At 36.7% G+C, this 14,339-nt stretch overlaps 1 long non-coding RNA gene across 3 annotated transcripts in view; it reads right to left on the bottom strand.

The window, feature by feature from the left end:
* The window catches only part of LOC142840716 (uncharacterized), a 53,693-nt gene that overhangs the window by 14,161 nt on the left and 25,193 nt on the right, over positions 1-14,339 (bottom strand). For 2 of the 3 annotated variants that reach the window (XR_012908956.1, XR_012908957.1), the window contains one exon: positions 1,318-1,715. This is a non-coding gene — a long non-coding RNA (uncharacterized LOC142840716). Of the gene's footprint in view, positions 1-1,317; positions 1,716-14,339 lie in introns of those variants that run through there. The other variant, XR_012908958.1, reaches the window with a different exon arrangement.

The following is a 14,339-nucleotide window of genomic DNA, read 5'->3' as shown; positions in this document are numbered from 1 at the left end:
CCTGTCAATGTGGACATAAAGGGAAACAGGTAGAACATGGGAACCTGTTATTCCCAGATGATTAAAGGTAAGACTTTTGCATATGTGTGTGCTGGACCGTTAGCACTTTCCACACATTTCTGAACATCGTTATGAGAACCAAGCATCTTGCTCAGGAACAAAGATTTACTGCTGAGAGAAAATACAGTGCTGATTGTATCTCATTTCTTGAGTTTCCTAAACTCTTCCCTATGGTGAAGCAGAAAAGCCATATTATACCTGCATATGTTCCAAGAAGTGAATTGCTCAAACCCCACACAAGAGAGCTCTATCATAGGACTTAGTACAGTGTGTGGCAGAAGCCTTATCCCTGGTCTTTATTCCTTCTATATGGATGACATAAATGGAATCCCATCATGCACAACTTCTCTATTATGTGAAGCAAGCTTCTACAATGCCATTAACCACGTGAGATACTTTAAAAGACTCCTCTGAGCCTCTGAGCTCCTGGGTGTCTGGAAGAAGGGTCTGTAAATAAGCCTTGTCTTTTAGCCCCGAGGCCTACTATATGGTCCAACAACTGAACTGCAAAGACACAAATAAGGAACTCAACTGAAGTAGGAAGTGTAACAGGAAATTAGACTGGAGAGGGAGGTTGGCACCAAAAAGGAGAGGACTTCACATGAAACCTGTGGAACACACTCTCTCTGACATAGGCTATGAATATGTATCTTTGTGTCCTTCACAGAACAGAACACTTTCCATAGCAGGGTAGCTCTCCACGGCAAGTGAAAACTTTGAAAGCTATCCCCTCCTTAGTTTAGTGCCTGTACAAGAAGTTCTGAGTCTTTTAAAAAATATTTGACAAACTCATAGTTCCCAGGCACTCACTTCAATGTGTCGCAAGCAATTTCATTGAAGCATTGCATATACCTTGGGCCTGGGACCAAGTGCAAGAAATTTCATCCCATCAGAAAAATCATTGAGGCAGCTTAAGGTAATGGAAACTGGTGCTTTGGATTAAACCTGTCTCTTTCCATCTCTGTTTTTGGTGCCTAGATAATGGCTATGAAGGAAAAAAGCTAGAAAGTGTATAGCTTGCATACTTTGGAATTAGCTAGGGAAGAAAGACCAAATGGAGAGAATAAGGAGATAACTCTATTCTATAACTCAGTTCCAAACTGTGATCTAAAGAATAGTAAAAATAAAGTCTTTAAACCAATGGTGCGACACAGGTCAGAGTGCTCCATCATCACTACCCAAGCTTAGAATACTCTTCGGACTGAAATCTGGGACAATTCCTTTCTCTACATTCTCTCTGTAGTGTATTGCCAAATCAGGATTTGTCAGACCTTAGCCATGATGTTGGAAATCAAATGCTAAAAACTAAAGAGAAATGAGTCCCAGGCATACAGTGTAAGTACCTACCCCAGTTTTAAATGTCTTGATGGTGGAAAGGGGGAAATAAGAATAGAAAATACAGATGGCTTTACCATTTTCAAAGATCATTTGCTTCTAAGAAACATTTCCAATATTAAGGAAGAGTTAGATTAGACACCTTGGGATGTCACAACAAGATATCACAAATTGCGCGCTGTAAACAACACATTCATTATCTCACAGTTGTAGAGGCTGAAAACCCAAACTCTCTGTCAGGATTGGTTTCTGCTGAGGCTTCTTTTCCTGGCTTGGAGATAATCAGCATCTTCTCACTGTGTCCTCAAATGGCCTTTCTTCTGTATTTGTGCAGAGAAAGAAGAAAGGGGGAGAAAAAGGGGGAGGTAGGGGCAAGGAGAGGAGAAGGGGAAGAGGGGGAGAGAGAGATCTGATGTCTCTTCTCTTCTTAAATAGATAGCAGTTCTACTAAATTAGGGTCACACTAATATAATCTCATTTAACCTTAATAACCTCCCTAAAACCCCTATTTCCAAATACAGTCACATCAGAACTAGGGCATCAAACTATGAATTTGGAGGAGAACACAATCCAATCTATAACAATACTGTAAAATGTATTTTTTTGTAGACAGTGTATCAGGTTGGCCTTGAAATCCTGACCCTCCATTCTAAACCTTCTGAGTACTTAGACTACAGGTGTGCACCTCCATGTCTAGCTTATTTGCTGAACTTTACTAATAAGGACTGAAACTGAGAGAGGTTTTGTGATTTGCACATATCGGTAAGTAGCTGAGATCAAGACTGTTAAGCCATGGCCCTGTAATTTTTCGGTTATACTATCTTGTCTTACTAAATGAATTAGGGCATACCCCTTCCGCTTTTGTTTTCTTTCTTATGAAGGTTATAGAGAATTGATATAGGTTCTTCTTCAGGGACTTTTGGTAAAATTCACTATGAATCCACCTTGATCTGATTCTTTCAAGATAATTCTTGAACTAAATTTCTTAGTAGATACAGGCCTTTGCAAATAATCAATTCCCTTTGAGCTTTGGTAGACGGTCTTTTTAAATTAAACTTTTAGTTAGGCTAGATATTAAAGCGTTTGGTAGATTGTCTTTTGGGGAATGGTATATTTGTGGTTATGACATTTCCTTATTATCTACAAGATATAGCTTTGCCATCTCCTTACTTTCAGGTTCCAGTCATTTATGACTTTTTCTTTCATATTTTTGTCTGAACTTTCTATTAGTATATATTAATTATACAAACTAATATTCATTATTACATCTTTATATACAATATATATGAAGGGAAATACACTGTTGTTGAAATATTATATAAATGTCAACTAAATTTAGTTGATTGGTGGTCCTACTCAGTTTGACTACATTTTTGCTGATTTTCTGCCTACTGAATCTATTAAGAATAGACTTCTTGTCTACAAGAGCTAGTTTCAGGACAGGCTTCAAAGCTACAGAGAAACCCTGTCTCAAAAAAAAACCAGATTTAAGAAAAATCTTGAAACACAATGGCAGAATTGTCTACTTTTGAGTCTTGTTTTTTATAAACCACAATTACAACCAATGATTTTTTTAAAGATTTACTTTTATTACTTTTAATTATATATTAAATTAATTTTTGTATTTGTGCAGCCGTGTGTACATGAAGGCAGGTGCCTGTGGAGTCTGGAGAGGTTGAATATTTCTAGAGCTGACGTTACAAGCAGTTGTGAGCTGCCTGATGTGTGTGCTGGGAACTGAAATTGGGTCCTCTCCAAGAGCAGCGTATGCAGTTAACCACTGAACATCTCTCCAGTCCCCAACTGACTTTTAACTGGGAGTACTTAATCCAGTTGATGTTGAAATCACCACTGATGGAGTTGGATTAGTATCTACCACATTTCTTACTATTTCTCCATTCCGTTTGTTTCCTTGCTCTTGGTCTCACTTTTCTTCTACTCCATTTCCGCCTTTAGTTAAGCATAATACATGATTCCATTTTGTTTAATTTTTTTTAGTATGTAAGCTATTTTTTTTCTGCTTTTCTTACTTCTGGAGATATAACCCAGGGTATTGCACTAGCTATATCCCAGCCTCACAATTAGTGTTTGCTGTTGACATTATAACATAAATTCCTAACTGGTCAAACTCTATTTTCAATGAACACTGTACCATGTCACAAGTACTACAAATATCTTAGAATAATATTCCCAAATTATTCTTTTCATTTTTTATAATACTGCTGTCATTCATTTCGCCTGTCTATAAGGTAATCACCTAATACAGTGTTGCTGTTCATCTATTAGAAAAAATGAGAATAGCAATAAAAAATTCTTTTGGTTTTTAGTGTATGAGAGAATAAGAAATATATATATCAAAACTGCCTACACTTCACATAAACATGTACCTAATGGTAGAAGCCAGTTAAAGCATTCTCACTAATCGATTACTGTGGCTTTGTTTTAAGTCCAAATAATTAGCTCTACCCGTGTATACATTTCAAGACTCCATTCAATTTTTTGTGTTACCTATAGAATTTGACACATAGTAGGTATTCCACACATGGGGAATTTCTCTAAAAGGATTTTCATAATGAGTGGGGTAAATGTTATTATTCCTATGATCTATTCCATGTGTTTGGAAAGAGCAACATGCTTTGGAATGACCAAGAAAGGCTTCATGATGGGAGCTGAAACTGAATATTACCCTGAAGAATGGATAGGATTTATATTGAATCAGAGGAAAATTAAATGGCATTCCAAGTTTTGGGCACAGCACAAACAAAACTGCAGAAACAGAATAAGAAAACACTCTTTCTACTGTTAAAAACAGCTATCCTGGGACATCTTTGTGACTTGAGATCTTAGAAAACATTGACAAAAACTATAGAACTGATTAAATATGGTTATAGAGGGAGTACACTCAACTTTGAAGATACTAACTAAATAACAATGACTAAACCAAAAAACCTTTAATAGTTAAGCTGTACTTTAACAGCACGCCAATAGTTAAGCAGTACTTTAATAGTACACAATAGTTAAGCAGTACTTTAATAGTACACAATAGTTAAGCAGTGTTCTCTGCTAGTGCTCAGTACTAGGTCTTAATTTTAAATTCAGGATAATACTTGGAGTATTATATGTACTATGAAATTCAAAATATTCGTTACTAGGTCTATAGCAAATTAACTATGGAAATTAAACATAGAAAGATCTTGGTTGTTCTTTATTAAGAGGAGAACATAGACTTTAGAGAAATATCTACAGTGCATATTCTGCCTACTTGCTTTATCTTTTTTAATCCAAGTAAGTGCAAACACAAGAAGCATTCAATATACCTTCTCTTCAAGTATAAAAAATAATTTCAAAAAAGATTTCTTATAATATTTTGAGTCTTTCTATGAGCCCAGTTAAAGGCACATGTGTGAAGGAATTGGCTAACTGAAGTCCTAAGAGAGAACCCAGCTTCCATCCAGTGAAGTGTGGATCCTGGACACAAATTCATCTCTATCTAACTTTAAAAGACCACATTATTTAAGCAACGCCATATTTTCTCTTTCTAAAAAAAAATTTATTTATGTGCACTGGTGTTTTGCCTCCACGTATATATCCGTATGAGGATCTCGGGTACCTGGGAACTGGAATTACAGACAGTTGTAAGCTGCCATGTGGATGTTGGGAATTGAACCCAGGTCTTCTGGAAGAACAGCCAGTACTCTTAACTACTGAGCCATCTCTCCAGCCCCAACACCATACTTTCTCAAAAAAAGTTTAAAAATGGAATGACTTTTAATTGTGTCCCTGGAACTAGATCACTATCAGGAAAGGATATTACAGTTGTAATTCAAACATGGGGTTAAGAAGGTAGATAAACTTGATACTCAACTTCAGAGTCTAATGATCTAATCTAAATGTCTTAAGAACATGCTTTACTGTTGTGTAGAATAGATATGCAAACAGGCATACACTTATATATACACCAAACAACTGGATTTTTGCTTCCCAGAAAAATTCCCCACCATGTATCCTTCCTTTGAAATTTCGCTTCAGCTTCTCAAAGTTCTGGAATTTTCTGGGCCAAAATGTTCTCACTTACAGGCTTCCTATTTTGAAAAAAGGTACTACTACCTATACCCAGGAATGCTAATCCTACAGAATTCTCTAGACAACATTCAAGTTGTCATGGATTCTCCACTGTAAAATGGCTGTCTGCTGAGTACTCTCGAATATATGGAATGGCGATGTATATCACTATAGTAAATTTGAAACACCACGAAGAAAAGTGGGCCATGTACTTGCAAATCAGATAAAAATTGTCAAAGATTTCTCTGAGTTGCAAAATCGCTCAAGTCTTACAATTTTGTTTTTGTTTAATATTCTTAGTAGTTTCCATTGGGTACTTTTAAAAAATATTGACTATTTACAACAGGGCAAATAGCATGCTGTGGTTGTAAAAGTACCTTTGGTACAACCTCTAAGATTCTCTTCTCATGCCAGCTTCAGCACATGCTGCCATTTCAGAGCTACAGGGATCCAATAAAGGGCAATGAAATGGACCTTCTGCTTTAGATAGCTGGGCAGAGATGAAGACAGCTTGAATGGGGCCTGAACTGCTGTCAAAACCAACATCTTGCTTCATCTCCCTTTCCTCTCACCTTCTGAGTTTAGAATCAGTCACCTGGAACTAGAATAACTATCAGAATCAAATTTTTACTCAGGCAACAAGATAGAATTTAGGAATAGTTTCTAAAATGGCAAAGAGATTTTGTTATTTGCTTAGCATAATCAAAGTCCAACATTCGTGTTAGACTTCTTCAGAATTCTATATTGGTTTCACTTCCTTTACTTATTAAGCCACAGAAAAATTTTCTTTCTTTCTTCATCCCTTTCCCTATCAACCTCCATCTATCTCTCTCCCCTCCTTCTCAGCTAGACCTACTAAGCTCCTTTTTGTAATTAATTATGCATGAGAGGTGGGAACTACTTCTCCCCTAACAGACCATAAATCAGTTTAGAAAAGATCAATTACAACTTGATAACTTGAGATTCCCCAGATACCAAAGGGCTATAAATAATTCTTTCAATTAAAAATACTCGTTCTCCATATATGTTCACTCCCTGTATTTTAACTATCTTTATCCTCTTGCATGAAATCTTGGGATATGATGCAGCCTTTGCATCTAGAAGTCTGAAAAACTACTTAGGGTTAACAACCACCACTTGGCTATAAATTAAAGGCAAGTTGGAGTCACAAGTTTTAGGCCTGAGGTGAACGCCTTTGAACCAGGGCAAAATGAAAGCAGTTGTCCATAACCAGCAGCCTTTTCCAGTACTGAGCACAATTGAAAGGCTTCCAGGGAAGCCTTTGAACAGGTTTCTTTGAGGAGTCCTCCAAAGCCTTCCCAAAGGGCTATTACTAAGTCTAGATGGGGACTTCAGTTCTCTGTGTCCAGCTAAAATCCCTCTACTGAATATCAACTTGATATTAGAAAATAGATGAGCTTGACTCTTACCAGCCTTTAAAACTTCTAAGGACTCTGAATTATGTAGTGTGAAACCTATCTAGCAAGGCTTTCAAAGCGAGAGGCATAAGGTCACAGATCTGGGCATCAGAAATAGGGTCTTACTCAATATGTGACTGATTATTTCCAACCACTCTGTATATTATGTTAAGAAGAAAAGAGCGAGCCATAAAAGTAGTTTATCACAATTTTAAACAATTAATTTACCAAGGGGTCAAAACGTTATTTGAAATAAGGAGGAAGTGGGAACAAATTTAAGTCCTCAGTCCTGAACTGCCAGTATGGGACTCATTGTCAATGGAACTACTACATAGTGAATAACAACAACAAAACCTTTTTATTGAGCTTACTGTCTATTTTCAGTTTCTTCTAGGAATACAGGCAAATAAGACACATTTGTATGTGTATTATTAGGATAAATTTGACAAAACTGTATATAGGACAAGAAAAACACACTGATGCTATCTATGTGTTTGTAATGAATGTTTCCCCAACTAAGCTGTGAAGTCTCTGAGGGTAGTTCTTTTAATTGTTACATAGAGCAAAGATAGTAGACACATAGATATCTTTGGATAGGTCAAGATAATAATAAATGAGAGTATCAAAGATTATCTAATAAAAAAATCAGGAACGGTTCAAAGTTGGAAGCATATTATCTCATTTTTCCTCAATCTGCTCTCTCTACTTAGAGTGAACTTTTCCTGAACATATAGTAAGATTACTACATTAGTTAAATGGTTCTGTATTGCCTCGGGGATAAGAACATAAACTTGTTATGAATAATACCAAGGCAATCTATAATGAGCTCTATGCCTATTTCTCACCATAGGAGGGATCATACTACTGTAACCATGGTTTATTTTCCATATGCCCTACAAGTTCCTTGATGGTAAAAATTCCATCCCATTTGTCTGTATGAAACCAATTCTTAAAACAGTGTATCACAGTTACTACTAAATATGCAGTCGTATCTTCTAATGGCATAGGAATAATATTACTACATATTTAATTTTCCTCAGAATCTCTTTCATTTCATTTTGCCTCACAGACCTTGTAAAGATTGTCAAATAATTACATATATTTCTGTATGAGTCTATTAAACTTATCTTCTAGTCCTATCTGACACCATAATTTATCTGCATGCATGTCTTCTCACTTAGAAAAATATTATTATGCATTACATAACTCCTGAGTTATTATACACCCTGGACTAAGTTGATACAAATAAGTAGTCTCCGGTATAAATATTGGGTTGAGCAAAGAAAGTAATTTTATAAAGGCAGACTCAGGGTTATAATGGTAATTATTATGAGCTGAGTATAGAGGCAGACTGCTTGGATTTTAATCCTGGATCAGTCACCTGATCAGGAACTATTTTTATCACTTTCTTCATCTTTGATGTGGAGTTAGTATTTGTACTTTTTCAGGTTCCATGAAGAGTAAATGAGAAAATTTATATGAAGTATTTAAAACATTGCCATAGTGCACTATAAACATTTTGATGCCAACTAACACTTCCAGTTATCTAATATTTGATTGTGGTAGTGACTGTCAAGTCATTTATTAAATACAGACATCAGCTGTACATGCTTTATGGCTGCTGCTCAAACCCCAAGAAGTGAACCACAGCATGCTCAGAGATAGAATTGCCTCTAAATTTTATTCTCAGCCCCAAAATAACATATATGGCCAGTGATTCAGAGCATTCCAACCCCTCAGGTATACTATCTGGTCTTCAAGATTAAGTATATTTTCACTAATTTGGACACACATACACACACACATGATGTGATATAAAGGATTCCACAAAACTCTTACCTAATAAATCCCTACCTACTGAGTTTTTCTGTTTATTGAGAAAACCAGTCGCCAGAACCTCCTTGACTCAGCAAGAGCTCCAGGGAATGAAAGATGGTAGTAGGGACTGCCCCATACTTTTCACATTTGTTGTTGTCTTAGAATTGTAAATAAAAGCAACCCAGCCCCAGATGTGGGATTCCCCTCTATATGCTGTGCATATGTTTTATTATCACTGGTTAATAAAGAAGCTGCTTGGCCTGTGACAGGGCAGAATAGAGGTAGGTGGGAAAACTAAACTGAATGCTGGGAGAAAGTAGGGGAAGTCAGGGAGATGCCATGTATGTGCCAAAGGAAACAGATGCACCCTAGAACCTTGCTGGTAAACCACAAGCCTCATGGTAATGCACAGAAAATAGAAATGGGTTAATTTAATATGTAAGAGCTAGCTAGAATTATACTTAAGCTATTGGCCAAACAATATTGTAATTAATATTGTTTCTGTGTGATTATTTGGGTCTGTGTGGCCAGGAAATGAACAAACAGTCTCTGCTATGACTATGTAACATGAGTTTCCCAAACCTCTTCAGAGGATAGCATAGAGATTTTGACTCAGTATTGAAATAAAATAATGGGCAGGGGGGAGTGATACTCAAAGAAAATGTGTTTAATTTTACACACAAATTCTCAGTGTACAGGGAATCAGAGGTCTTTGTTGATCTTAAAGTCACAGACTCACAGAGATGGAAAATTTTTTATCAGGTCTCAATGCAAAAGGGAATGTGAAAGGTAGGGTATGAGCTAAAGGTGATTAAAGGACAAAAGGAATTTGAGTCTTATATTAACTGCTGGTGGACAGACCTCAAAATGGAGAAGACAGGACTATATCAAATAGCTTTGTGTCGAAAAATTGATCTGAAGATGAAAGGTCATTTGATTGACTGAGCTCAGATTGCCTCATCTCTATGAAAGAGACCCATTCTAACGACAAAAGGAATAGCGTTATTTTAGCTTCTATCAATCTGTTAAAGTTGAATTTATGACACTTGCAGAGAGTTCTAAGTATATTTTTAGTATGTGTATTTTCCTCTACTGTTGTGAGAAGTCATTCTGTATATGTGTTGCTTTTATTGGTCAATGAATAAAAAAGCTGCTTTGGCCTGTGATAGGGCAGAATAGAGTTAGACAGGGAAAACTAAACTGAACGCTGGGAGAAAGAAGGCAGAGTCAGATAGAAGCCATGTTGCTGCCACAGGAGACGGACTCCTCTGCTAGAGCACACTAGAACTTTGCCAGTAGGCCACAACCTTGTTGTGATGTAGAGATTAATGGAGCTAGGTTAGTTTAGGATATAAGAGCTATCTAGAAATATGCTTAAGCTATTGGCTAAACAATATTGCAAATAACATAGTTTCTGTGTGATTATTTCGAGTAAGGGCAGCTGGGAATGAACAAGCAGCCTCTGCCAACACTCTACCCTCCCCCAACACATTTATTTCTGATGTTACTTTTAAAATGAGGTATTTTAGTCACTTCTGTAGATCACACACAATTCCCAATAACTAATTTTAGCCTTTTCATCTGGTTCCAGAAATGAACCAGTGCCCAACAGAGAGTTGCTGTTGCTTTTGGAAAACTGCACTCTCACAAAAGAAAAGTTTGAGCCTCTAGTTCACCAGACCAATGGGCCTGTATGTAAAGTGAGGAATAGTAGGGACTTTGGGGTGTCTTTAAACACCAAACTTCCCAAGCAGACGCTTAATTCAGAAATACTTCTTTAAAATTCCTATACTCAAAGCAGATTTAAAATGTCCAGCTCTTTAAGGGATTTTTAAAACGAACTATTAAATAAACTATTTTAATGAGTTAGTTGTCTCTAGCAAAGAATTGATCCACTCATAAAAACATCCAAGTCTTTTTGTGTCTAAGTACACATTCTAGGTCACTTTGGTCTAAAAGACCATTCTATTATCAGTTCAATTGATGACTTCATTCAAATACATAATTCAGTTTAATAACAGCTTGATTCTGCCTCATAACTAATTAATTCAGTATAATGTCTTAGTTTCATCAATGAATCAATTAATCCATTAAGGCAGACAAGATTTAATAAATTGTATTCATTACATTTGATGAATAAATAAAAACTGCTTAGGACAGGAATGCACAGAGTTCTTGAAAGATTTTGACAAATGAAATAATAAATTAATTTCCTTGTATTAAGGGAGGTCCTTCTGTCTATGTGTTGCTTTTATTGGTTAATGAATTAAAAAAAACTGGCTTGGCTTATAGCAAGGTAGAAGGAAGGCAGAGTCAGAGAGAAGCCATGTTGCCCTGCTGGAGACATGTCGAAACTTTACCCAGTAAGCTGTAGCCACGTGGTAACACAGATTAATAGAAATGGGTTAAATTAATATGAAAGAGTTAGCCAATAAGAAGCTAGAGCTAATAGATCAAGCAGTCATTTAAATAATATAATTTCTGTGTGATTATTTTGGTTTCTGGGCAGCCACGAAACAAACAAGCGGTCTCCTCCTACATCTAACCATATATGCACACACTGTGGGTGCTTTTGAGATGTGGCCCAGTCCTCTTGCCTTGTCTTACAAGTGTTAAGATTTCAGGCATGTGCCACCACACTTGGCTTCCTTGCATGTATTAGTGTGCCAAGTTAAAAAAAAAAACTCATAAAAACCTTAAAGAACAATTTGTAAAAAATAAAGTTTCCAACAATGGCTATTCATTAACAAAAAGTATGAGTTCAAAATAGCCAGTGGGGTTGTTTTTAGTTGTATCTCTTATACTTTGAAATATTACAGTTTTTTAATCCCACTACAAGAATGATTTTTCAATTTTTATCTTTAACAAACCATTCTATAAGTGACTCTCAACATCGTCAGAGCATCAAAGAGTATTTAATAAGAAAGATACCACATAGGGATATGGGACCCAAATTTCCACAGGGTAAAGTACATATACAAACATACTGTATGTAGATATACTGTATAAGCAGATATGCAAGATTACACTAAAATAATAAATTTAGAATGTGCCTAACCATTAACCTGTAGGCTTCCACTTCAAAGGAGAATATACCTCATGAGTATATATCCATGTCATACCAAGGCAGTCTCCAACTCTCTTTGAATTAATTACAGAAGATATTATGAAGTTGGAAACAAAGCAAATGTTCTTACACCTCCATTTTCCCTTCATCTCACCACATGAAGACCACAGAGCCACATGCTAAATATATGGAAACATTGTAAATTCTCTAGGATGCATTTTCTCTGTTTCTGATCTCACCTCCATCTCCAATGTACTACAATTAAGATTTCTGTGATAAAATGCCTCACTTAAGGCCTTAATTTCTCAGCCTATATGACCACTAAAATGTTCTTTAGTAATGGTGAAAAAAACTTTTAGAATTATAAATTCTTTTAGAATGACTAAAGAAGAAAATGTTATGTCCTTCAAGATGACAAAAGAATATGGACATTTTCCTGAATATTATCTTCTTATTCTAAACCATAATAATAGGAGGAATCAGGAAGATGAATAATTAAATATTTATTAAGCTCACCGAGAGGAAAAACTGTGTATTTTCACCAGGAGGCCTCCAACACCAGAATGTCTGGTATACAATATATTTTGAAAATAAATGAATTAATTACTACAAGACACATAAGTCATCAGCAAACATGATGAAGGCATGTCTCAAAGAATTCACAACATAACAATTCCAACAAGTAGTTTAGTTGGATATGAAATAAGTGCTAGAATCGAATACAGAAGGAGGACTGTGGGAGTAGAAGGACAGAAGTTCATTTTGGCTGGGGATATTTTAGAAAGTCCCCTGAAAAAGGCAATACTTATGCATCAGTTCCAATTTTATACACCTATTTTGTGCCAGGAACTTTCTGACCTGACTACTTTTACCCAACCGTTTTGATGTGGCTTAAGATAAATAAACCATCATGCTTTCGTCCGTGGTATAAATTACCACGTAATGTGTAAAACAGATGTCCTTACCCCTTTGCTGAGCCTTGCCCCAATGCTAGCCTTTACCAGAAGGTGACGAGCAGGGTACATGCAGAGTAGGGTTGACATATTTATACTTTCCATTTTACAAAGAATGGTGGCCTAGCTTCCTTTACTCATCGTTATAGTCCAACAGTTCTACTCAGTAAATTATATTCTCATTCCCTGAGAATTTACACGTACCTGGATCTATATACTTCAAATTGTCTTTTTTCCCCTAAAATTCAATGACACCAAAGGGAAATGATGTTGACTAACACTGAGTTCTTTTCTTAGACTCAAAGTATACAGGAAATCTCCAGTTGGATTTCTAATTGCAATTTTACACACAATATTATAACATTCCTTTAACTGGGGGATTTTCAAAAGTATGATTCACACAACCTAGAAGTCAGCTTGTAAATGCATGTCCCTCGGTGGTACCGTGCTTACATTTGCAAAACCCTGGGCTTGATCTGCATCAGAGAGGTGTAGAGAGAAAGGGAAGGAGGGGGGTGGGAAATAAGTTAACCTAGCTGATATATAATTTTTAATTTTGTTTTTTCTAACTATAAAGGTAATGTGCTTGATATTTTTAAAAGCAAGAACTTAACACGGAAGAAGAACTGGAGAGAGGTTCTCAGAAAAGTGGTTGTCATGCAAGCATTAGGACATGAGTTCATATCTACAACATCAATATAAAAAGCTGGGCATGTCCATGTACCTGTTATCCCTAGTTCTGAAGAGGCAGAGACAATCAGATCCCTTGGAACTCCTAGCTGAATTGGTGAGCTCCAGGTTCAGTGAGAGACATTATCTCAACAAGTAAGGTAGAAGGCTAGGGACATAGCTCAGTGGACAATGTGCTTGACACACAAGCATGAGGACCTGCGTTCAAATCCCCAGAACCTACATAAAAGCTGGACATGTGTGACGACCTGTAATCACAGCACTGCTACCAGGAGAAAGAGGTGGAGAAATGGGAATCCTTGGCTGCTAGCAGGCCAACAAACTGGACATGCACAGTAGGGAACAACAGAGATATTGTCTTAAATCAGAAGGCAAGAAATGGCCTACAAGAGTATCCTCTGGGGACTGGAGAGATGGCTCAGAGGTTAAGAGCATTGCATGCTCTTCCAAAGGTCCTAAATTCAATTCCTAGCAACCACATGGTGGCTCACAACCATCTGTAATGGGGTCTAGTGCCCTCCTCTGGCCTGCAGGCATACACACAGACAGAATATTGTATACATGATAAATAAATAAATATTTTAAAAAAGAGTGTCCTCTGACTTCCACACATGTGGTATGGCACATGTACAACCACAGTCACAGACAAGCAGTCACACAGACACATGGCAAACCTAAAAAATACAAGGGTTTGAAGAAATCACCTGCTGACTTCTATCCTCACTCTCACACACACGCATGTGCATACTTACACAAGCATACACACACTTGTGGGTTTCTTCATGATAACATATCAAAAATTTCCTGCTTTAGAATTTTTAGTGCTGGTCATGGAGTCCAGAGCCTTGCCCGTGGTAGACAACAACTCTGTCACTGAGTCATAATTCCAGCCTCCAGTACTGGTCTGGAAAATATGAGGGTCCAGAATAAAAGATG

Source organism: Microtus pennsylvanicus, chromosome X (genome assembly GCF_037038515.1).
Source record: "Microtus pennsylvanicus isolate mMicPen1 chromosome X, mMicPen1.hap1, whole genome shotgun sequence".
Taxonomy (NCBI): Eukaryota; Metazoa; Chordata; class Mammalia; order Rodentia; family Cricetidae; genus Microtus; species Microtus pennsylvanicus.
This window is presented reverse-complemented; position numbering and strand designations above follow the sequence as displayed.